Source organism: Triticum aestivum, chromosome 4A (genome assembly GCF_018294505.1).
Source record: "Triticum aestivum cultivar Chinese Spring chromosome 4A, IWGSC CS RefSeq v2.1, whole genome shotgun sequence".
In the NCBI taxonomy this organism is placed as follows: Eukaryota; Viridiplantae; Streptophyta; class Magnoliopsida; order Poales; family Poaceae; genus Triticum; species Triticum aestivum.
In genome coordinates, this window is record NC_057803.1 from 674,396,601 (window position 1) to 674,421,602 (window position 25,002).

At 45.1% G+C, this 25,002-nt stretch overlaps 1 pseudogene; it reads right to left on the reverse strand.

Annotated features, from left to right (window-relative positions):
• Positions 1-7,667: 7,667 nt before the first annotated feature.
• On the reverse strand, positions 7,668-11,205 carry LOC123083038 (PHD finger protein ALFIN-LIKE 3-like; annotated as a pseudogene).
• Positions 11,206-25,002: the final 13,797 nt, after the last annotated feature.

Below are 25,002 nucleotides of genomic sequence, written 5' to 3' on the forward strand. Positions count from 1 at the left end.
CATGTTGGTTTTTCTCGCTCCATCTTAATACCAAATCAATTTTCCCGATCCTCCTCTCGTTTGTTCGTTCCTTCTTTGGCAGGTGCCAATTTAATTCAACCATGTAAATATTAGCTAATTAAGAATTCGGAAATCGCACCATATATGTTAGTAACCTTCCTAAAAGACAAAGAGAAGATTTTCTCAATAAATTCCAAATCAAATAAAGATATTCCTCAATAAGAAATAGCTAATACCACATCCTATCAAATTTACTATTTATCATTATCTCTATTATTAAACCTCTACTCCTAAAAGGGGAGTTGGTGAACCGGTACACATGGTGTATTTTTGCCTCCACATCCCACACCACCCTCCATGCTGATTTTTTCTCACTGCCACTAAAAAAACGGATCGATCCACCCGACCTTCTGATTCATTTTTTTCTTGCTTGCTTTGGCAGGTGCCAGTTCAATTCAATCACGTAAATATTAGGTAATTAATAAGAATTTAGAAACACTATATATGTAAGGTCACCTTCCTAAAAGATAGACTAAAGATTTCTTCTCGATAACCTTCCAAATCTGCACTTCTAAAAGGGGAGTTGGTAGGTCGGTATGCATGGTTTATTTCACCTCAACATTTCAGCACCCTCCATGTTGCTTTTTTCTCCCTCCCACTAAAAACCCGGATCTATTCACCCAACCTTCCTTTTCATTTTTTTCCTTCTTGATTTGGCAGGCGTCGATTCAAATCAATCATGTAAATATTAGGTAATTAAAATTTGGACATCACAACATATATGTGATATCACATTCCTAAAGACGGACAGAAGATTTATTCGATAACCTTTCCAAACAAAACTAGGTATTTCTGAATAACAAATACCTAATCCCGCGCACTACGCTATTTATTATCTATCATCATCTCTAGTATTGAATCATAATCACAACTCTCCCTAGACATTTTTTCTTCAATCCCACCCACATGTCTCTGTTTTCACCGAAAATGTTTTCTTTTCTTGTTTCGTTTGTTCTGTTTGACCTCCCCTCCCGCGTATGTTGCACCCTCCCCATTGATTTTCAACCCACCGAATTTTTCCAAATAAAACCCATCTTCCCTCAACCCCCTCCAGCCCTCCTCGTTCGACCTCCTACTACAGACTTTTCCAACCCCCTCATGTAATCCCCACCTACGCGCCTACTATAGACTTTTCCAATTCTCTATTCTCTACTTCATCCATCCCACAAAAATAAGCAATTTCCCCGATTCTGACTCGACCATTTCTTCCTTGTCACGTGAGGAGAGCTCCCTGACTGACATTGGCCCCGCACATCCCTCTCCCCCCCACACACGACCCGGCAAGGGTTCCAACGTCCACCGCTCCCCTGCTATCCTCTCACCGCGACGCTCTCGATGCCACTGACTCTACCTTCGAATTTCCTCTCTGGACGTTCCTCTACGCCGCACCCGCCAAGGATCAAGGGTGACGAAGTTTCAATGTAGCGGTAATTTGATGCGCTTGTGGGGGGGGGGGGGGAGCACATTTTTGGCGACACTGCAGGTGAGGTCGTCTTTGTTCTCGACTGCATGTGATGACAAGAAGGTTATGCTTGGCCAACTACTCCATGTGGTTTTGTGATCCCGGGCGCCTACAGGATCATGTCAGAGGTATATACACCGAAGAAGTTGGAATAACGAGGAAGTGCAGCAGCCTATCGTGCGCTGTCTCAGCTTCGAGGCCAAACAGGTTTGGTTTCCCTCCCAGATCCCACCCTCCCTTGTCTTCTTAATACGACTCCATGGATGATTATATTACATGTGTGTGCGTGTGTGATAGGATCAGAAGACTGACAGGGAACAAACGCTACCCGCCCTAATTATTTAATTACAGTAAGCAATCACCTTATGGCCTTTACTATGTCGATCCCACATTATGGCCTTCACTGTGTGATAGTATTACAAGACTGAATTTACACTTAGCAAACACCTGATGGCATTTACTGTGTATTTCAAGAAGTACCTCGTAGTGGTAGCAAATCTGGCAATTAAGACTTTTTTTTTCTACAGAAGGTGATCCAAACTACCTGGTATGAACATCGGCAACATCTTATAATACTAACATGTAGTGCTTCATTTAACTCATTTTTGTACAACATACTATTGTAACGAGAACTTTAATGCAATTAACTGTTCAATTTTTCTTCATCAGGATTGAGCGATCTGGCATATAATTATGAGCTTCTGAAACTCAGTGGTTCAGATCATGGAAGATATGACAGGGAAGAGCCGACATAGTTAGTATTGGTTTCCCGGTCCTACCACGAGGTAGCTCAACCAATCTGAATTTTATATAGATTATTTCATGATCTACCCGTGCAGGTAATTCTGTCGTATGTAGTACTGAATTTCATTTAGATTGACCTTGAAGTATTTGGAGATATGATGCACTATCTTGACTGAACAAATTTGATAGGGCATGAAAGAACCAAGCTAATGTGTTCCCACTTGCCAGATGCACTCACATGTTCCTTACCACTCATCTCTTCAATTCATTCTTGTAAACTTGTGATGAGTGCAGATTTTGGGTGGAGATGGAGATGGTGGCAAGCGGGAGATGCCAAGGATTGGGTTTACACAACACTTTTGCACGTCCACTATAATGTTTATTTTCCATCTTCTACATTCACAGATTTTTGGCCTTCCGGTGATGCAACTGTGAGTGTGTACGGTGTGAACACTACATATAACATCCTGTTGGTTTTCATTGCAGCTTAGCAATGTCGTCTGTCTATGGTTCATAGCACTTTTATCTTCATTTTACCACTAGCATCATGTAAAATGAAATGAGATAGAATGGTGTAGCCATTGATGATTGATGGAGAAATTAACAGTTTTGGATCATCAGAGGTGTCTCGCAAAATAGCTTTTTAAATTTTAATCTTAATTATGCATGTGCTCCAAAATAATAATCAAACATATTTGTGCTTATGCATATAATGACAGTAGCAAGAGTATATTCCATTTTAGTGGAAACTAGATCAACGAGTTTTCTTTTGCATATATAAATAGATACACAAACAAAAATACTACACCCCACACAATTAGTCTTTCACGCCACCTCGTGCTCACGAGCAAGCTCTGACACGATCAGTTTATCCACGTCATCTGATTCAAACCCCGATTTCCCATCCTGTCATGGTTAGCACCACCCACTCATCATTAGTACAGTCGAGATGACCAAGAGGGCCGCCACACAATGGAGGGACTCATGGGCCCGTGAACCATGGTTATGTAGCCCCTGGGTACTCATCTCTGACGACAACGGGTCAATGCCACGTCTGGGCCGAGCGGCCATCACCAGTGTGCAGCTCCGCCCATATCTCATTACCGATAGGATAACAAGTACTAGCTCGCCATCGTGGGATCTAGGTTGTTCATCGGGCCATCTGATGAAAGGCACCAAATGAAGAAGAGAGGGACATCAACAATGGAGGTATGTCTTGGTTCTCCCTCATCAAAGACTTTACCGACATAACTTCTCAAGGGGGCATGTTACCATTGTGTTTTACTTAGAATGGCTAGAGCAGAACTGGTCATGGGTAGAATTAGTGTGCGAGACGTCAAGTGAAGGGAATTAAATTAAGTTAGTCACCATGGGTTGAATTAGCACTAAGATACGAAGGCGGTTGCCCCCTTTGTCCCTTGATGCTGGCCTCCCACGGTGGCATTGATCGCTGTCTCATTTAAAACACGAGTTCGTGGATTTTGTGATAAAAGTGAGGGTTGAGAGTGAGCGGGATGGGGGTAAAGTTGGTATGTTCAGTCATGGATGTCTAAGTGGAATAATTTCCCTACATTAAAAATGTGGGGAATTTCCTTTCACTAGAGATGGATTTGCAGAAAATTGTATGAGAGGGCGGTTCATTTATTTTCATCAAGTCATACAATTTTTTCGCAAGGATAGGAGGGTAAATGCCTTGGTTGGTTGATTCAAGAGTTAATAATGGACACGGTGGCGTATCAGTTGCATGCCCAACAAAAGAAATTATATTTTTGTTTCGCGGTCATGCACGAGATTCAACTATATGTTACAATGTGGCAATTGCTCAGGAGATATGGGGTCTGCCTTCTTGGATCGAAGGGCGTCCTGGGTGACACATGCCTCGTCCCCCTTGATGGCATTGGCGAATCAACACAGACACGGGGGTAGGATGAGGGCGAGCCGGGTGATTGGCGGGGGACTTCTCCTAGGTCGTCTGTGTGGATGTACAGTGTGAAGGAGAAAATGTGCCATGACGAAAGCGAGGTGGGCTTCATCCGATTTTAAAAGAGAGGGCTCCAGCAAGAAATATCCCGCTACAATGGGAAAACAAGCGGGAAGGGGAGGGTCTGGGAGGAGAAGGGAATGGTGTGTCCTAGGGTGGATTTGTTGTGTTGGGACCGCGTGTTGGAGATAACATGACGGATAGTTCGGACAACCACATTTCTCCTCCACATATGGACTTGATTTGGGAGCCCGGACTGTTTAGACGGTTGGATTTCGGGGAGCAGGGCACTCGTTTATGTCTGAATATGTTTGCACTTATGACTTATGAGAGAGAAATGATCTTCGATCTTGGAGACGACTTTAAACATTTGTATGATTCATTTGTATGCACTGTAGTCCATAGTAATGCAAGGCGTTCTACTAGTATCTATTGGAGGAGTTGATCTTACGGCTAGCATCGAACAGGGAGTATATGAACTAATTGTTGCCGCCGAGACCAATGCCTCCAAGAGCTAGCTATTTTGCGTACACAGATGGCCGGCAAGCTGCCGCGACATGAGCTTCCAAGGCTCTCTTCCTGTTACACAATTGCAGAACTCCAGATCGATGCTGTTTACCCTGTGGATGAGACGGTGAAGATCTAGGCCCTGCAAGCTTTTTCACACGTTGCGCAGAAATTTGTTCCTCATATAGTTACTATTTGATGAATTTTTTTATCATTATTAATAATTTTATGTTACTATTATTCATTCATTTTTTTCTAAAGCTGACATAATCTATTTTTAATATTTGAGGAGCTTTAAGTCCAGGTTATACACGTCTACACTACATTTGACAAGTCGAAGTTTGTTCTTGCAGCAATTAAGTGCCTCGGAGCTCTTCAAGATTGGTGCAAACAAATATTAAAAGAGCATAGAAGCGCTGATCTGGGCTAATGTAAAAAAAACATACTTCTCTTACATTATCCGGTTAACATTGTAATATGAATTCTTGAATATATCCCAACGAAATGCGAAAAGAATGTAATGCCTCTCTCACTACCTTTGTAGTTAAGCATTTTTCATACAAAGGGCCGGTGACTGTATACGGAACAATAAAGGAAGCGTGCGCATATTATATCCTACTCTCCGATCTCTTCGCGGATGCAGTCAGCACACTTGAATTCTTTGAGATGTTTCGCTTCAGAGGCAGTTATGTTCACATATTTGCCATGGAACCACTGGTCACATATGTCACAGCATATCCAAAAGGCGTTGGCATGGCACTACAGGTTTCACAAAAGTATGTAACTTCATGATCATTTCCTTTGTCTTCAGCAGGCTTCCTAGAGTCCTTGTTTGGAGCAGATAAATCTTGCATCGACTCTTGAGATGGTGGCACGTTCTCTTCAGCAGGTGTGATAGAGTCAAGCAAGTCTATAGTAAAAAAAATGCCCGGAGATTGTATTATTAGTTTGCGTGTTTGTTTTAGATTTGGGTGGTACAAATTTGTCACTTTAGTTACAGTTTTTTGCATGAAGCACCCATTGCCATGCATATGGCTGGTGTTGGCGTGGTTCATACCATTGGCTGTAGGCTTGGAATTTCCCGGTACTTCAATCCTATTCCGACGCGTGATAAATATACAGATCTCTATATTTTCCAAAATTATTCAAATCTCTCTACTTTTGGTAAATTTAAAAAATTAAGCCGGCCCTCTCTATATCTTCCGTGAAAAAGATCGCATGTGCGCACACAAGTATATATGTTTATATACACTGTGCATTGCCAGTGGAAAATAGCTAGAATCCATATTCCAGACAATTTTTTTTAAATTTGATCATTACTAAAATAAATAGAAAAACTAAGTCATTTATCTGATGTAGTTTAGTGAAAAAATATGTATGTAATATATGCGGCTTAAAAATTACAAATATTTCGAAATAGAATACAGTGCATGGGTACTCTTCATTGCCAGGAGAAAATGAATGCCCCTCATGCACTCTTGTAATATTAATGCATGATCGAATCCTAGAAAATATATGGTCTAAAAAAGTTGAAGATTGTGTGGGCGACAAGTGTCCAATGTCTGTATTAAACATAAGACCAAACCCCATCATATTTCTTTAGATATAAAAGGACACAAAATTATACATGCACCAAAGAATTTCGCATTTGCAATAGTATAGCCCACCAGTACACATGCAAACTTCATAAAATTGCTATAATGTTACATCTTCTATCAATCTGGTATTATTGGGGCATGGCACACCAAGAATATATATATCACGCGCATTGGTTTCACACACTCGTCAATTGGAAAAGTCTATGCATGCAAAAAATACAACCACTAATGCACGGTGTTGTTTATAACTCGATACTCCTTTTCCTTTGTCTAATACAAAAATAAACACAGTCGTATATCTGAAAATAACCTTTTTCCCAAAGAAATAAGTTTGAAAATAACTGCTCAAACTATTGGCCTAAATTCCCCTGTGTTTCAATACAGAACTACTCTACCCCGTGCAACAGCACTGGATTTTGATGACTAATTTTTCTTCATGAAAAACGGATCTGAGATTTCATGTCCGCCGGATTTACAATTTATTTTATTAAAAATGGATCAAAAAAGTCTGGGACAGCAGGATCTAAAAACTACGGCCACAAATGCCCTTAGTTGTTTAACTCAATACATTTTTTCCTATGCCTAATAAGAAATAAACACAGGTATGAGGACAGTTGTAGTATTTGAAGAAGCCCAAGCAGTACTTCACACAAGAGCTATGAGTCCTTGTGTGTGACAGAAACGCATCCATAAATACTCTTCTCCACTCTTTGTTGGGACGATTACTCGTTGGCATACTTCTGCGGAAGTGCTACACTACCATGTTTGGTCTGCAGTTACCAGCGGTGCGGGGGTCGGGAAAAATCTTTGCCGGTTCATGCCGGCACCAACACGGAGACGCTTGTGGGCGCCCTCCCTTCTTGAAGGGCGTCAGGTTTACCCTGTCGGCACTCCTCTTTGTATACCGGCAGAAATCCGAGGATCTGTCTGGGCAGCAGCGTCATTGTCCTTGTAGTCCTTCTTGAAGGTGTTGTTTGGTACGCGGGAATTCAGAGGCATAGGAGTTTGGTGGAATTCAGAGGCATAGGAGCGTGGCGGCGGTTGCCGGAAATCATCGCTTTGGCATTTGTTTCTCTTTTTGGGTTTGATTGTCCTGTTTACCCATCAGCGATATCACAGTTCTGTCAGGTGGTTGCTATATTAATATAGCAAGGCGAAAGCCTGTTTCGAGTCATTGTAAACTGAATTCTTACATATATCCCAACGGAATGGGAAAAGAATGTAATGCCTCTCTCACTACCTTTCTAGTTAATCATTTTTCATACAAAGGGTGACTGCATACCCTAAAATAAAGGAATGGGGCACATATTATATCCTACTCTCCGATCACCTCGCGGATGCAGTCAGGACACTTGTATTCTTCGATATGTTCTGCTTCAGAGGCAGTTATGTTCACACATTTTCCATGGAACCACTGGTCACATCCGTCACAACCAATCCAAAAGGCATTGGCATGATACGGAGCATTACAAGATCCGCAAAAGTCAGTAACTTCATTATCCTTTTGTTTGTCTTTAGCAGGCTTCCTAGAGTCCCTGTTTGGAGCAGACAAAACTTGCATCGAGTCTTGAGCAGGTGGCACGTTCTCTTCAGCATGTGTGATAGAGACTACGTCTGGATTGGACACATTCTCTTGAGTTGGTGCACTCGACTCCCTATTTGCATTGTATCACGCAAATGTTGATAGCCAAGAAAGACCGTAAGAGAGATAGAATTCGTCATGGACTGTTCGCATCTCGTTTACCATATCAAATAAACGTATCCTGAAAGAGAAAGTAAACCAACATCATCAAATCAGCAATTGGCTTCGCAAGCAATATGTAACACATGACATTCTTGATGCATGGAGGAACTATATAAGCACTAAAACATAATGATTTAAATAGAAGATGAAGATCGCCCCTAATAAGAATAGCCCATTATTTAATGCTGAGGCTCTAACAATTAGTTCTGCAGGACTACGGCTCTATTGAAGCTGTATTCTCTCTCGTGTTTGTTAAGTGCACAAAAAACTGTTTGTCCATATAAATGTCCTAAATGTTAGATTGCACATATAAATGTCCTAAATGTTAAGTGCACAAAAAAAACTGTTTGTGAAACGAAGTTGTAGTAGTAGTAGTGGTGGTGGTGGTGGTGGTGGTAGGAGCAGCAGCAACAGTAGTAGTAACGTACCTTGGTTGGCGTCGAGATGAGTGGACAAGAAAAAGGTGACGCCCATGAGCCACGAGTCGGAGTGGTGGGCGACGAGTGTCAGGTAGTCAGAACGGTTCACATAATCTCGCCGGCGGTTGATGCCTCGTGTCGGCACCGGCAGGCCTGGCGGCACCATCTCCTCCGGCAGTGTCAACTCCCAACTACCGTCCGGGTACCCGTACAAGCACATTGGCTCTTTACCTGAAGCGAGAAAATGAATCACACCACTCCATCAGCCAGTGATTTGCACACCTCGCCATCTTATATTTACTAATTGTAATTGGGGGCACCATATGAGATTTACTTTAATTTAAGAAAAACTACCTCTCCAAATCATCGATTTGACAAAAAGTCATTATATTATTCAAACAGGTTTGATGTAGCTACATGTCAAACAACTCTATTGTAAAAAAAGCAGGAGATTAGATTGTTAGTTTGCATGCTTTCGACACTTTAATTAATTAAATATATTTTTATGAAGCACCCATGCCATGCATATGGCTTGGTGATGGCGAGGTTCATATCACTGGCTGCAGGCTTAGAATTTGCAGGTACTTTAATCCTATTACGAGGCGTGATAAATATTCAGATCTCTATTTTTGCCAAATTTATATAAATCTCTCTACTTTTGGCTAATTTAAAGTTAAGTCGGCCTTCTCTATGTCATCGTGAGAAAGATCGCTTGTGCGCATACAAGTATATATGTTTATATACACTGTGCGTTGTCCGTGCAGAATAGCAAGGGTCCGTATTTCCCATTACTAAAATAAATAGAAAACTGTATCATTTATCTGACGTATTTTAGTGAATATACATGTATATAATATGTGACTTAAAATTAAAGATAATTCAAAATAGAACCATGGATCCTCTTCATGACCAGGAGAAAATAAATGTCCTCATGTACTCTTGTAAAACACTTTTGCATGAATATTCTATGTAAATAGTAATGCATAATCGAGTCCTAGAAAAGATATGGTCTAGAAACAGTTGAAGGTTTTGAGGGCGACAAGTGTTGAGTGTCTATAATAAACTTAAGACCAAACCCCATCGTATTTCTTTAGGAGAAAAGGACAAAAAAAGTATACATCCACCAAAGAATTTCGCGTTTACAATACAATAGCCCACCAGTACACATGCAGCCTTCATAAAATTGCTACCATGTTACATCTTCTATCAATTTGGGGTTATTGGGGGCATAGCACACCAAGAATATATATCACGCGCATTGATTTCACACACTTGTCAATTGGAAAAGTCTATGCACGCAAAAAATACTACCACTAATGCAGAGAGTTATTTATAACTCTATACTCTTTTTCCTATGTCTAATACAAAAATAAACATGGTTGTATATCTGAAAATAACCTTTTTCTTCCGGAGAAATATGACTGAAAGTAACTGATCAGACTACCAGCCTGAATTCCCCTGTGTTTCAATACAGAACTTCACTAGGCCGTGCAAGAGCAGTGGATTGATGGCTAGTTTTCTTCATGAAAAAACGGATCTGAGATTTCATATCAGCCGGATTTACAATTTTCTAATTAAAAATGGATCTAAAATTTCAGGGACAGCAGGATCTAAAAAATACAGCCACAAATGCCCGTAGTTGTCTAACTCAATACTTTTTCCTATGTCTAATAAGAAATAAAGACCATTATGTGTTTCAAAGGAACTGATCAAACTATCAGTCTAAGTTTAATTAAATAAAGAACTTCACTAGCCCGTGCAATCACGGGATTGATGACTTGTTTTTCTTAATAAAAAATGGATCTGAGATTTCATGTCAGAAGAAACTATCAGCCTATCCCTAATACTAAAATAAACACTGGAGCTGAAGTTTTTTTTCCTATGTCTAATACAAAAATAAACAAGGTCATATGTTTAAAAGTAACTGACAAAACTATCAGCCTAAGTTTCCCCATGTTTCAGTGCAGAATTTCACTAGACCGTGCAAACACGGGATTGATGACTAGTTTTTCTTAATAAAAATGGATCTGAACTTTCATGTCAGATGAAACTATCAGCCTCTGCTTAATACAAAAATAAACACGGGATCTAAAGTTTTCTTTCCTATGTCTTACAAAAATAAACACGCTTATATGTTTAAAAGTAACTGACCAAACTATCAGCCAAAGTTTCCCCATGTTTCAATACCGAACTCCACTATCCCGTGCAACAGCAAACTGATGACTAGTTTTTCTTAATAAAAAATGGATCTGAGATTTCTTGTCAGCCAGATTTACAATTTTGTAACAAGAAATGGATATAAAATTTCTGGGACAGTTGGATCTGTATATTACATACCTTCCTCGCGCAATAAATCATATAATGTATCCTGATCTGCGCGTATGGCAACAAGGAGAAGAAGAGACTGGCGTTAGATCCATCAGCACGTAGGCGTCACATATATAGAGAAAAACGTGTCACTAAGGAGCGCCCCATGGCTTACCTGCGGTGAGGGCTCGGACGAGCGCGCTGCGGCGGCCAGAGAAGTCCTCGTAGATGTTCTCCACGGTCCATGAGACGGCGGGGCGGGAGCGCCATTCACCGGGGTGTGCCGGCAGCGGGGTTGGTGAAGGCCGCCCATGAAAGGGAACGGTGAGACGACGCCTGGTGGGGGTGGGGTTGGAGGAGGAGCCGGCGCGAGATGTGTCCATGGCACGAGATTCGTGCTAGGTTCGCCGACGGCGGGCTGGCAGAGATAGGCGGAGCTCTTGAAGGAGGAAGGTGGAATTGGATCTATGGGGGCACTCTGTTGCTTTGCTGCTTTATATAGAACCGGCGTCAAGAGGGTGGAAGAAACTGGGGAACGGAGGACGCGGGCGGGTTACTACTTTCCTTTCGAGTCTCTGGGCGGGATGTATTTGTTTTCTTTCGTTTCCTATCACGTTTTTGGCCACGCCGGTGAGGTGCCAGCACTGGTGAAATAACTACAAAATAGCTGGCATGCAAATCCTAGGGCTACTGGCGTGTGGTCCCCGGATCAGAAGTCCAGAATACATGGTACTCCTTTATTTCCCTCATTAATTTCATTTGTTTTTTAAAGGCATTTATTTCCTTCGTAGTGTAAAAAGTACACGGCACAATGTGCTCCCACGGTTCTGAAATGCATGATATTTTAGTCATGCAGTTTCTAAGATGAAACTTTGACAATTATTTTGTATGCACTTAAATGTTGCTATAAAAGGTTAAGGGATATGTTTAGATTCTTACCAAATAGTAGTACCTTACCATATGTAAACATGCTTGCGCCAGCCGCGTTCCACGATTGCCACGTGTTTCCGATCGAGCCCGCGCACCACAACCCCCTCGAAAACCTTATTCCAGCCGATGAAGGGCTTGCCACACTTTTTTCTCCTACACCGTGCGTTGACCACAACTCCACAGTACCATCTCCTGTCTCTCTCTTTTTCCTCATTCGATGGAATGCTCCTTCTCTCTCCCTGCCCGTCTACTTCACCGCTGAATTGAGTTGGCTTGAGACAGCCGTGGTGTGGAGGCGCCGCTGCAGGGCCCTTTGAAGGAGAAGTTCCAAGGCCGGCGGGTTTGAGGCACCGCTGCAACCGCAGAGCTTGCTGATGCCGTATCCACAGCCGGTGCTGCAACCACACAGCTCGCCGGTGCAACAGCCGCGGTCGATGCTCCAAGCCTGCAATGGGGTGGTCGCAGCAGCCACCGTTGATGCAACCCGATGGGGGCGGCCGCTCCGATGCTTCGATGGCCACGGCGATGGTTCAATGGACACGACGACAAGGCATGCTATGACGACATCGACAGCCGTGGCGGTGCTGCAAGACATGCTTCATTGGCCGCGGCAACGAGGCATACTTTGATGGTGACGACAGTGACAATGCTTCAACGACCACGGCGATGGTTTTATGGACACGGGGATGAGGCATGCAATGGCGGCATCGACGGTCGTGGTGTTGCTGCAAGGCATGCTTGAATGGCCGCAGTGATGAGGCGTACTTCGATGGTGTCGACGGCCCTGGCGATGCTGTGACGCGTGTTTCAATGGCTGCGGCGATGAGGCGTACTTCAATGGTGTTGACGGCCGTGATGATGCTGCGAGGCGTGTTACAATGGTCGTGGCGATGCTTCGACAACCACAACGATGCTTCGATGGACATGGCGATGAGGCACGCTACAACGACATCGACGGCCGAGGCGATGTTGCAAGGCATGCTTCAATGGCCATGGCGACGAGGCGTACTTCGATGGTGTCGACAGCCGTGGTGATGCTTCGACGACCACGGCGATGGGTTCGATGGACACGGCGATGAGGCATGCTACGACGACATCGACGACCGTGGCGATGCTGCAAGGCATGCTTCAATGTTAGTGGTGGCGAGGCATACTTCAATGGCGCCGACGGCCACACCGATGCTTTGACAACGTCGATGGCCATGGCGATGTTGCGAGGCATGCCGCGGGGACAGGGCGTGCTTCAATGGCGTCGACGGCCACAACTGCGAGGCGTTCTAGGACGTTACCGCTGATGCTACTCTAAGCCTGCAATGACGTGCACTGTGGACGAGCGGTGCGTGCTAAGGAGATTAGCGGCCCTGATAAGACGCATCGGACCGCACAACCGGTGGTTGTTCTTTGAATCGCTGCAGGCGGATGGCGCCTAGCGTCCATCATATTTTGCCCTGGTCTTCGTCCGGATGAGTGGCAACTCCAATGCTCCTTTTCCAACTCTAGTTCATTTTTTTGGATCGCGCGCACATCCACTTTCCCAAAAGAAAAGAAACTGACACTCTAGCCACGTCCCTGTGAGCGGTATGGCAGAATCCTAGCACCGCCGCCCTCTGGGAATAACACCTTCCTCCCTTGCCGTAGCCGGTGGGCGCGACCAGGCGAAGCCCATGCGGCAGGGGGTGCGGGAGTGGATTTTCCGCCCCTCTTGTCTGGACTCATGGGTAGCCCGGCTCGGCCCTCTATGGCGGGGCCGAGCAGTGGCTGGGGAAGTGAAGGATTCACAGGGAGGTGGTAGCGCGACCCTCAAGTGGGGCGACTCAGTCGGCATTGCTATGTTAGTGGTGCGGACGGCATGCAGCAGCGGGCAAGGACGGTGGCCCGACATAGTCGGCGAATGCACGCAAAGCGACACCCGCTCCTTCGTCCCCCTTCCTGTGCGCTGGTCTGGGTCGTGTTCTTGCCGTCGTTGGCATCTAGATTGGGTCTCAGCTCTAAACTGATGGCTTGGTGGTTGCGGGTGGCTTGGGAGGGTTTTCTACCATATGTGTGGTGCTCGGCTAGGTGGGTCATGTTAAGGCAGCCGGTGACAAGTGGGATTCGGCGACAGTGGTTGGGTACTCCCTTTGCATGTAGGTCGGCATCGTTGATGTCTAGCCCCAACTGAGGTAGTGCTATGGCACGGTGACTCCTCTCCTACTGGTATGTGCCAAGGTGCAAGCATTACGGTAGTGCGTTACTCTAACATCGGTGGCGTGTCTCTCTTGGACGCCTAGGCGGTGACCCCAAGCAATCATAGCTATGCCAGCAAAAACCAAATTTTATATTATGACTCTATTATTTTTATACAAATGTATAAGAGGTGTGATCCTATTCTTTATGAGGAATAATCATCATGAATTTAAAGCAAATAAAATGTTCGGATTAAAACAACTAAGGATATCTCCAACACGGACCCTCATACCGCCCGAATGCATCCAGACCGTCCGGTCTGGACATGTTGTGCCATCCAACACAGACCTACATCAGTCCGCCGGGCAGTCCAGACCGCTGCCACGCCCGCGTCTGACTGTCCTGGCCCACAAAAAAACCCTTCATCACGCGAGCGCGCTTCCCGCCTGATACAGTCAGCGCTGCTCCAGAGTGTCAGTGCCGCGTTAATGCCGGGCCAGAGCGGATGGGACCTCTCACTGCTGCCGGCATTGAAGTGGTGCGCCGGCCGAGAGAGCATAGCCCATGCCGCTTCCCGGTGCAGGCGACTGCTCCACATTCAAATGATAGCCCATCGGTTCGTCGCCCCTACATTAACGACATGCGGTTGTCGAGGAAACTATTCCGACACCACACGTCTGTCCATCTGCCACCCAACATTGACCTTGCTGTCGTGGCCCATCGCCATCCGCCCTCTATATAAACACCAGCCCAGACCGTAGCCACAGTCATCTACCTACTTCACTTTCTCCTCTCCGCACCACGCCCTCCATGGCCTCCTCATGCTCCAAAGCCCTCTAGGACACCCTATCCTCGACCAGAAGAAGGAGAGGACCTCCATTGCTACTGGTTGGCTGGTCGGCTAGTAGATGGAGGCAGACGAGGCCCCAATAGAGGACGAGGCGGCGCTACCATCCTCGTCGGTGCGTGTGGGATTCACCATTGGCGAGGCATGTGCGCACTACACGAACATGATGTGGGAGGACGAGGAGGAGGCCAGGTTCTGACATGTGCAGGCCGATCAGTCCTACAACCTCGGCCACCTCGAGGAGCACTGGCGCATGAAGGAACTACTCGCCATCGGCGCGACTATCATGCCGGACGTGGATGTAGTGGAGCAGTAGGCACTGGTCGACTGCTACCTCTCCTCCCGCGACATCCGCCGCGACTGCTGGTGGTTATGCCTCCATTAGGCGGAATTGGCCGCCACCTAAAAGGAGATCGACGAGGTGGTGAATGAGGTGTGTGGCAAGAGCGACAACAAGGAGGACATCACCCGCTCTGCCCTAGTCGTGCCTAGCCCGCTACCACGACCACGAAGCTGATATGTCCACGGACGCCACCGATAGCAAGGAAGAGTATTGTATGGTAGGTCACTGCTGCTCGGGTCCCAAGAAGGCCACAACTCTTCCCCTCCCGTCGAAGCCATGCTTTATGTGCCAAACATCGATGGCCGATTAGCCACCTGACGGCGACGTGGGGGCGGACAGCTGTAGTTCCCGGGGTTCCAGAGGCGGAGCTGGAGAGCGTCGAGGATGAACTGGAGAAGGCGAAGGCATTCGTCGGACCAGCACTTCTTAGCGCTCATGGTAGGACATGGGAAACGTGCGCCGATGATCATTTAGATTAGGTTTAGTGTAGGGTTTGTCCAGTTTATATGAAAAATGTAATGAATTTTGTCTGGTTTATATGAAAATTGATCCAAATATAATAAATTTCATTCGGTTTATATGAAAATCCATTGTATTTACATAAATTTCAGCCGGTTAGTTCAAATGGCGGCTGAAATATTTGCAGGCAGCATTGGATAGCCGGCTCCCGCATCTGTGTACTAGTGCCACTATGCGCGGACGGATGACGGAATAAATTTATGGGTCAACGTTTGGAGATGCCCTAACCTCACCAATCTGTTCTCACAAACATATAATTTGCGCATGGTCAAGATTCAAATGGACCGGTCCGGTCTGGACTTGTAACTGGACATATGAACATGTTCTAGAATCCCAGGGGCCAGAGTTCGGTCTGCACCTCGTCTAACAGGGCAACAGGTATACCTAAGTTCGACCATTCTTCTGTATACTGAGTGTAGAAAGGCGCATGCCGATGAGAGGCCCGGCACTGGACGTGCACTTCGTGTTCCCGCAAGTGTAAGCAATGGTGTGGGACAAAGCTGGATGGGTGTCTTCGGTCCATGACAGCAACACGACCACCACTTCCGGCTTCGTTAGAGCATCCACAATGACAGATACCTAATTGGGAGTACCTAGAACTCATCTAGATGAGATATAATTTGGTCTCATTCACTTTGGAAACAAGAACAGATACAACCCACGTCAGCGCACACATATCTTATAGCATTACATCCAATGGCTATAAAAGGTGAATGAGACCAAATTATATCTCATCTAGATGAGTTCTAGCAAAACTGTACCTAATTTGAGTTGCCGAACGCCCCCAAACATGTCCGGCCACGTCCGTGGATAGTGACCGGCCAGACCCCACATTGCAACTCAACAACCATAGTAGGCATTTTCCAATTAGCATTTTCATACAAAACCATGCAAAAAGCAAGATCTATGTACTACCAACTACCATCTACACTACTCATACTTCTCGTCACATATGTGGATGAAATTGATGTCGGAGTTGCCGTCGTCATGGTCATTGGTAGCCGGGCGAACCTCTGGTTCCTCCTCGGGAGTCAAGAATGGCATGCTGCTCCATTGCCTCCTCTGCCTGGGCCACCTCGAACTCTGTGCATCGACCATGGCGAAGCCGGTAGGTGCCGGATCTGCCTGATGCGCCTCCTCTGACTCCTTCTCCACCTCCTCCTCTATGACCGCCTCCTCCTCCTTTGGCTCCACCTCCACCTCCTCCTCCTCGGGCTGCACTGAATCCAGAGGCAGGCTGGCTGCGATCCGATCTTAGCACCTGCTCTGGATCTCCTGTAGCTGCTACAGCCGCCGCCCGGGATTGAGCACTTTGTAACTAGTGGTTAGCGGCTGATTGATGGATTGAATGTGACGGCGGTGGAGGGGAGGGAGGGGGAAGAAATGGAGGCGGTCTATGGTTGGGATTTTGCCGTCCGGCTTAAATAGCCGGCCATGTATCCTCAGATGGCATGCTAGAGCGGCACCACACGACACCAATGCGTCCTCATCGATGAACTGAGGAGGCGCATGTCAGATCACTAGTTTATGCTTTTGTCTGCATGGACCCTTGCGGTCTGTCCAAAGCGACGTGCACGTCCGGAAATCTTCATATCCGCCCAAATATGTGCCGGATATGGGAAGTGTCGGTCAGTCCTGATATTTGGGCTAGATTTGACAAGTTTAGTTGGGTGGCAATTTTGTGTTTAGGCAGTAGCAGGCAAGCTGCCCGGGTGTTGGGGCGGATCTGAGGACTCCAGTTATAGATGCTCTCATGCCTCAACTAGCCGCATGTAGCGGCATGGCAGTAGCTATGGTGTCGCAGACAATGACAAGACAGACGTGCAGCCGTCTCGCTACATGAGTTGCAGGGCAAGCACCGGCTTGCTGAGCGGTGACTCTAGCAGTAAAAAATGGCCAGCTTGGTTGTGGCTGTGGTGCCACGGACAATGGAGATGTGCTCCCAGATCGGCGGTATGATTTGCCTAGAGGGCGGTGCGACATGGTGCCAGGAATGAAGCCGAGAGGAACACGTCGCCGGTGCGGCGACGCAAGCTGAAGCATGTGCGCTGGCCCGGTGAAATTTGCAGGTGCTTTGCTGGCGGCGGCTACGATGACATGACTAATAGTGAGTGGTTCGACCCTATGGTCGAAAGGGAGACCTCCTCGTTGGCGCCTTCAACGCCCAATCACTTTCCTGACGCTCACGCGCGCCCCCTAGTGGGTCGTGGCCCATTCGCTTGAATGTTGCTCGACCGACCGCTGCTGCTCGCTCGCTCGCTCCTTGGTTGCCTTTTTTTTCTTGCGAGCACTTGTCAAAAAAGCCTTGTTGTTTAAAAAATAAAAAAGTAAAAAATCGAAAAAAAGTCGTGAATTAAAAATGTACATGAATTTTCATAAAAGTTCACAAAATTTGAAAAAAAAGATTTGAAAAAGTTCATTGAATTTGAAAAAAGTTAATTGAATTTGAAAACAAGTTCATCGACTTTGAAAAAAGTTCATCCAGTTTAAAAAAGTTCATCGAATTCGAAAAAGTTCATTGAATTTGAAAAAAGTTCATTAGTTTTGAAAAAATTCCATCAAATTCAGAAAAGTGCATCTACTTTCTAGAAAAAAGTTCACAAATTTTGAAAAAAAGTTCATCGATTTTGAAAAAAGTTCATCGACTATCAAGAAAAAAGTTTCATGAATTTCTTTCACAAAAAAAGTTCTTGACTTTGAAAAAAGTGTAATACTTGAGGTCAGTTGGTCGGGTGGTTATGGGGTTGAAGTCCTAAGACCCGCGTCGCGGGTTCAAATCCTGGGTAGCATGCACTTTTATTCTTTTTATAAAAACAGAGAAGGAGCATATGGGCCGGCCCGCTCTTGAAACCTAGCGTACAGGGAGGGTGTGCGCCCAGAACCAAAATGCCTATATTCGGCGCTTAAGGCGCCGAATAGGATTTTGCGCCCAAAGGTTACATCCCCAATGGACCCTAATGTTTATCTGGGCCATCTAGATAATCCACAGGTGCCAACAGCTAGGTCCAGTCCATCGGGTGGAAGGGTTAAGCCAGACTACGTGTATCTTGAGTTCATAGTCCTTAACCCAAAGCGCTCTCAATATCTCTACTCTTACAAGGGGAGTTCGTAGGACAGTATCTACTGTTTTTGTTTTGGCGTCACCGCCCACCACACCCTTCATGTTGGTTTTTCTCACTCCCTCTTAATACCAAATCAATTTTCCCGATCCTCCTCTCGTTTTTTCGTGCCTTCTTTGGCAGGTGCCAATTTAATTCAACCATGTAAATATTAGCTAATTAAGAATTCGGAAATCGCACCATATATGTAAGATAACCTTCCTAAAAGACAAAGAGAAGTTTTTTCTCAATAACCTTCCAAATCAAAATAAGATATTCCTCAATAAGAAATAGCTAATACCACATCCTATCACATTTATTATCTATCACTAGAAGAACGCCCGTGCGTTGCAACGGGGCCACATTAACTTTAAGAGTTCAATATTACGACATTGGCGACCTTTTTTACCATCAAATCCTCACACACACACTCTCTCCATCCCTCCTCCTCACTCTCTCTCCCCCTCTCCCTCTCTCTAACACACACACATATCCATCTTATTGGGTACGGGACCATAACTCATCTATTTCACACATACATGCTAGTGCATAACAATATGGATTATGTGTATTATATTTGCCTCCAGAACTGAGGGAATTAACTTTAAGAGTTCAATATTCTGACCATGGGATATTTAGGATGGCGTATATGGGAAATCAAAGCTAAAAATGACTCGATGAGTTAGGGATACATCAATAAATATTGTAAAAAGTGATAAAAACAAATCTGCAGCAACTCGCGACCCCACAAACTCGTATTCGCAATGAGTAAGTTAGTTAGGCCGCCACGGTAGGCTAGCACCAAGGGACAAGGGCAACAACCGCCTTCCCATCCAACCTACTGATTCTGCTGGCGCTACTTTCATCCTAAGCCCATGAGTACCGCTAGTGTGTTGCCACGTACGGAGAAACTACGAACTGAAATTTTCATCCAAATCATGAAAAATGTTAATATTCCTCTCCTCTCCCATCCCTCGTGTGAACATACCCAATTCGTGGTTGGCTCGCTACATTCAGCGTAGCTCTGATGTGCACTGCCTTCACTCTTGATTAGTTGCCACAGTGCCACGCATCTACGCCAACAAGCTGGGGAAACAAATGCAAATGTTACACCGAGTCAAAATCAACCATCCCACAATCATAACAATAGAAAAGATAATAACCAAAATTTAACAGAAGAACTACTGCTTGGCTCCCAGATCCATCTTGATAGCCCTTGATCTGGCTGCTGAGCTTCTCCTAGCCGCCTCAACATCACGTCATTACCAAACATGTAGTGGATGCCTAGTGGGACAAGGATTAAGAAATAACATGAGGTGAAAAATACGATGGCTGTCAATTCCATAAGACGATCCAAGTAATTTGCCAAAACAGATCGGGAGCATCTTGTATAATCTCAAAAAAGCAACTAAAAATCTGAGAAATGAATTGATGAAAATCAGCCCCTGCTCTCATTCATGCTTGCTTTTGTAATGGGAGGCAAGGAATGGGGATACCGGGAGAAGAAAGGAGCACATGGAAGACAAGCCTCCACCACCGGCAAGTGGGGTTGCTTCACATCCAATCTCCACGGCCGCCGCCTCCATGGGGACGAACTCCCATGTTCACAACCGGTCTCCCAATCGGCCGCTGCCTCGCCGACCTTGACGACGAAGTAGTCCCTCCCTTCGATCCCATTCACAACGGGGGCAACACCCATCCCAGCGGACGGGTCCGCGGTGAGATCCCTACTGGATTGTGGTCGCGCCTCCCCAAACCTCACCGCAGGACACATGAGAGGGCGCCGTTGCCATGGTCAAGCTTGGATGGGGAAAGGGGGCGACATAGCAGCAACGGCGACTTCGCAGGGATTGGTGGAGACGGCGGCGGCGAGCGAGCGGGAGGACGGCAACGGAGAGAGAGTAGGAGGGTGGTGGCGGCAGTCCATCGGCCGCCGTGACGTGAGAGGAGGATGGGGATGGGGCTGCGATCTGGACGTATGGAGCGGTCGAGAGGAGGGGAAGCAGACGGCTGGGTTTTTCCATCGTGCAGGGTTTGGGGGAGGTCAAACGAGAGGGTTTTTTTCGTGCGGGAGGCAGAGCAACGAGGGCGGACGTAGGGAGACGGGACGCGGTCGGTTGGCAGGAAAAGGAAAGCTACTCATTTTTTTAGGCAGTAGAGATGATTGATGATAAGAAAGGGAAAACCATATCAATATAAGGAAATATCCCATCAATACTTGATTGATTGTAATTTATTTTTTATATGGTAACTAATCTGATGGATTTATGTGGGTGGTCCATCAATACTTGATTGATTGTGATTTATTTTTATATGGTAACTAATCTGATGGGTTTATGTGGGTGGTGACGCGAAAAGGCAGGTGGGAGAGAGACGAAATAAAACCAGCGAAAAAAAACCAAGGAAAGTGGGAGACGAAAAAAACCAGCGAAAAATAACTGGCAAACTATTCACCAACTGCTCCATTAGGAGTAGAGATTATCTCTATTATTAAACCTCTACTCCTAAAAGGGGAGTTGGTGAACCGGTACACATGGTGTATTTTTGCCTCCACATCCCACACCACCCTCCATGCTGATTTTTTCTCACTGCCACTAAAAAAACGGATCGATCCACCCGACCTTCTGATTCATTTTTTTCATGCTTGCTTTGGCAGGTGCCCGTTCAATTCAATCACGTAAATATTAGGTAATTAATAAGAATTTAGAAACACTATATATGTAAGGTCACCTTCCTAAAAGATAGACTAAAGATTTCTTCTCGATAACCTTCCAAATCTGCACTTCTAAAAGGGGAGTTGGTAGGTCGGTATGCATGGTTTATTTCACCTCAACATTTCAGCACCCTCCATGTTGCTTTTTTCTCCCTCCCACTAAAAACCCGGATCTATTCACCCAACCTTCCTTTTCATTTTTTTCCTTCTTGATTTGGCAGGCGTCGATTCAAATCAATCATGTAAATATTAGGTAATTAAAATTTTGGACATCACAACATATATGTGATATCACATTCCTAAAGACGGACAGAAGATTTATTCGATAACCTTTCAAAACAAAACTAGGTATTTCTGAATAACAAATACCTAATCCCGCGCACTACGCTATTTATTATCTATCATCATCTCTAGTATTGAATCATAATCACAACTCTCCCTAGACATTTTTTCTTCAATCCCACCCACATGTCTCTGTTTTCACCGAAAATGTTTTCTTTTCTTGTTTCGTTTGTTCTGTTTGACCTCCCCTCCCGCGTATGTTGCACCCTCCCCATTGATTTTCAACCCACCGAATTTTTCCAAATAAAACCCATCTTCCCTCAACCCCCTCCAGCCCTCCTCGTTCGACCTCCTACTACAGACTTTTCCAACCCCCTCATGTAATCCCCACCTACGCGCCTACTATAGACTTTTCCAATTCTCTATTCTCTACTTCATCCATCCCACAAAAATAAGCAATTTCCCCGATTCTGACTCGACCATTTCTTCCTTGTCACGTGAGGAGAGCTCCCTGACTGACATTGGCCCCGCACATCCCTCTCCCCCCCACACACGACCCGGCAAGGGTTCCAACGGCCACCGCTCCCCTGCTATCCTCTCACCGCGACGCTCTCGATGCCACTGACTCTACCTTCGAATTTCCTCTCTGGACGTTCCTCTACGCCGCACCCGCCAAGGATCAAGGGTGACGAAGTTTCAATGTAGCGGTAATTTGATGCGCTTGTGGGGGGGGGGGGGAGCACATTTTTGGCGACACTGCAGGTGAGGTCGTCTTTGTTCTCGACTGCATGTGATGACAAGAAGGTTATGCTTGGCCAACTACTCCATGTGGTTTTGTGATCCCGGGCGCCTACAGGATCATGTCAGAGGTATATATGCCGAAGAAGTTGGAATAACGAGGAAGTGCAGCAGCCTATCGTGCGCTGTCTCAGCTTCGAGGCCAAACAGGTTTGGTTTCCCTCCCAGATCCCACCCTCCCTTGTCTTCTTAATACGACTCCATGGATGATTATATTACATGTGTGTGCGTGTGTGATAGGATCAGAAGACTGACAGGGAACAAACGCTACCCGCCCTAATTATTTAATTACAGTAAGCAATCACCTTATGGCCTTTACTATGTCGATCCCACATTATGGCCTTCACTGTGTGATAGTATTACAAGACTGAATTTACACTTAGCAAACACCTGATGGCATTTACTGTGTATTTCAAGAAGTACCTCGTAGTGGCAGCAAATCTGGCAATTAAGACTTTTTTTTTCTACAGAAGGTGATCCAAACTACCTGGTATGAACATCGGCAACATCTTATAATACTAACATGTAGTGCTTCATTTAACTCATTTTTGTACAACATACTATTGTAACGAGAACTTTAATGCAATTAACTGTTCAATTTTTCTTCATCAGGATTGAGCGATCTGGCATATAATTATGAGCTTCTGAAACTCAGTGGTTCAGATCATGGAAGATATGACAGGGAAGAGCCGACATAGTTAGTATTGGTTTCCCGGTCCTACCACGAGGTAGCTCAACCAATCTGAATTTTATATAGATTATTTCATGATCTACCCGTGCAGGTAATTCTGTCGTATATAGTACTGAATTTCATTTAGATTGACCTTGAAGTATTTGGAGATATGATGCACTATCTTGACTGAACAAATTTGATAGGGCATGAAAGAACCAAGCTAATGTGTTCCCACTTGCCAGATGCACTCATATGTTCCTTACCACTCATCTCTTCAATTCATTCTTGTAAACTTGTGATGAGTGCAGATTTTGGGTGGAGATGGAGATGGTGGCAAGCGGGAGATGCCAAGGATTGGGTTTACACAATACTTTTGCACGTCCACTATAATGTTTATTTTCCATCTTCTACATTCACAGATTTTTGGCCTTCCGGCGATGCAACTGTGAGTGTGTACGGTGTGAACACTACATATAACATCCTGTTGGTTTTCATTGCAGCTTAGCAATGTCGTCTGTCTATGGTTCATAGCACTTTTATCTTCATTTTACCACTAGCATCCTGTAAAATGAAATGAGATAGAATGGTGTAGCCATTGATGATTGGTGGAGAAATTAACATTTTTGGATCATCAGAGGTGTCTCGCAAGATAGCTTTTTAAATTTTAATCTTAATTATGCATGTGCTCCAAAATAATAATCAAACATATTTGTGCTTATGCATATAATGACAATAGCAAGAGTATATTCCATTTTAGTGGAAACTAGAACAACGAGTTTTCTTTTGCATATATAAATAGATACACAAACAAAAATACTACACCCCACACAATTAGTGTTTAACGCCACCTCGTGCTCACGAGCAAGCTCTGACACGATCAGTTCATCCACGTCATCTGATTCAAACCCCGATTTCCCATCCTGTCGTGGTTACCACCACCCACTCATCATTAGTACAGTCGAGATGGCCAAGAGGGCCACCACACAATGGAGGGACTCATGGGCCCGTGAACCATGGTTATGTAGCCCCTGGGTACTCATCTTTGATGACAACGGGTCAATGCCACGTCTGGGCCGAGCGTCCATCCCCAGTGTGCAGCTCCGCCCATATCTCATTACCGATAGGATAACAAGTACTAGCTCGCCATCGTGGGATCTAGGTTGTTCATCGGGCCATCTGATGAAAGGCACCAAATGAAGAAGAGAGGGACATCAACAATGGAGGTATGTCTTGGTTCTCCCTCATCAAAGACTTTACCGACATAACTTCTCAAGGGGGCATGCTACCATTGTGTTTTACTTAGAATGGCTAGAGCAGAACTGGTCATGGGTAAAATTAGTGTGCGAGACGTCAAGTGAAGGGAATTAAATTAAGTTAGTCACCATGGGTTGAATTAGCACTAGGATACGAAGGCGGTTGCCCCCTTTGTCCCTTGATGCTGGCCTCCCACGGTGGCATTAATCGCTGGCTCATTTAAAACACGAGTTCGTGGATTTTGTGATAAAAGTGAGGGTTGAGAGTGAGCGGGATGGGGGTAAAGTTGGTATGTTCAGTCATGGATATCTAAGTGGAATAATTTCCCTACATTAAAAATGTGGGGAATTTCCTTTCACTAGGGATGGATTTGCAGAAAATTGTATGAGAGGGCGGTTCATTTATTTTCATCAAGTCATACAATTTTTTCGCAAGGATAGGAGGGTAAATGCCTCGGTTGGTTGATTCAAGAGTTAATAATGGACACGGTGGCGTATCAGTTGCATGCCCAACAAAAGAAATTATATTTTTGTTTCGCGGTCATGCACGAGATTCAA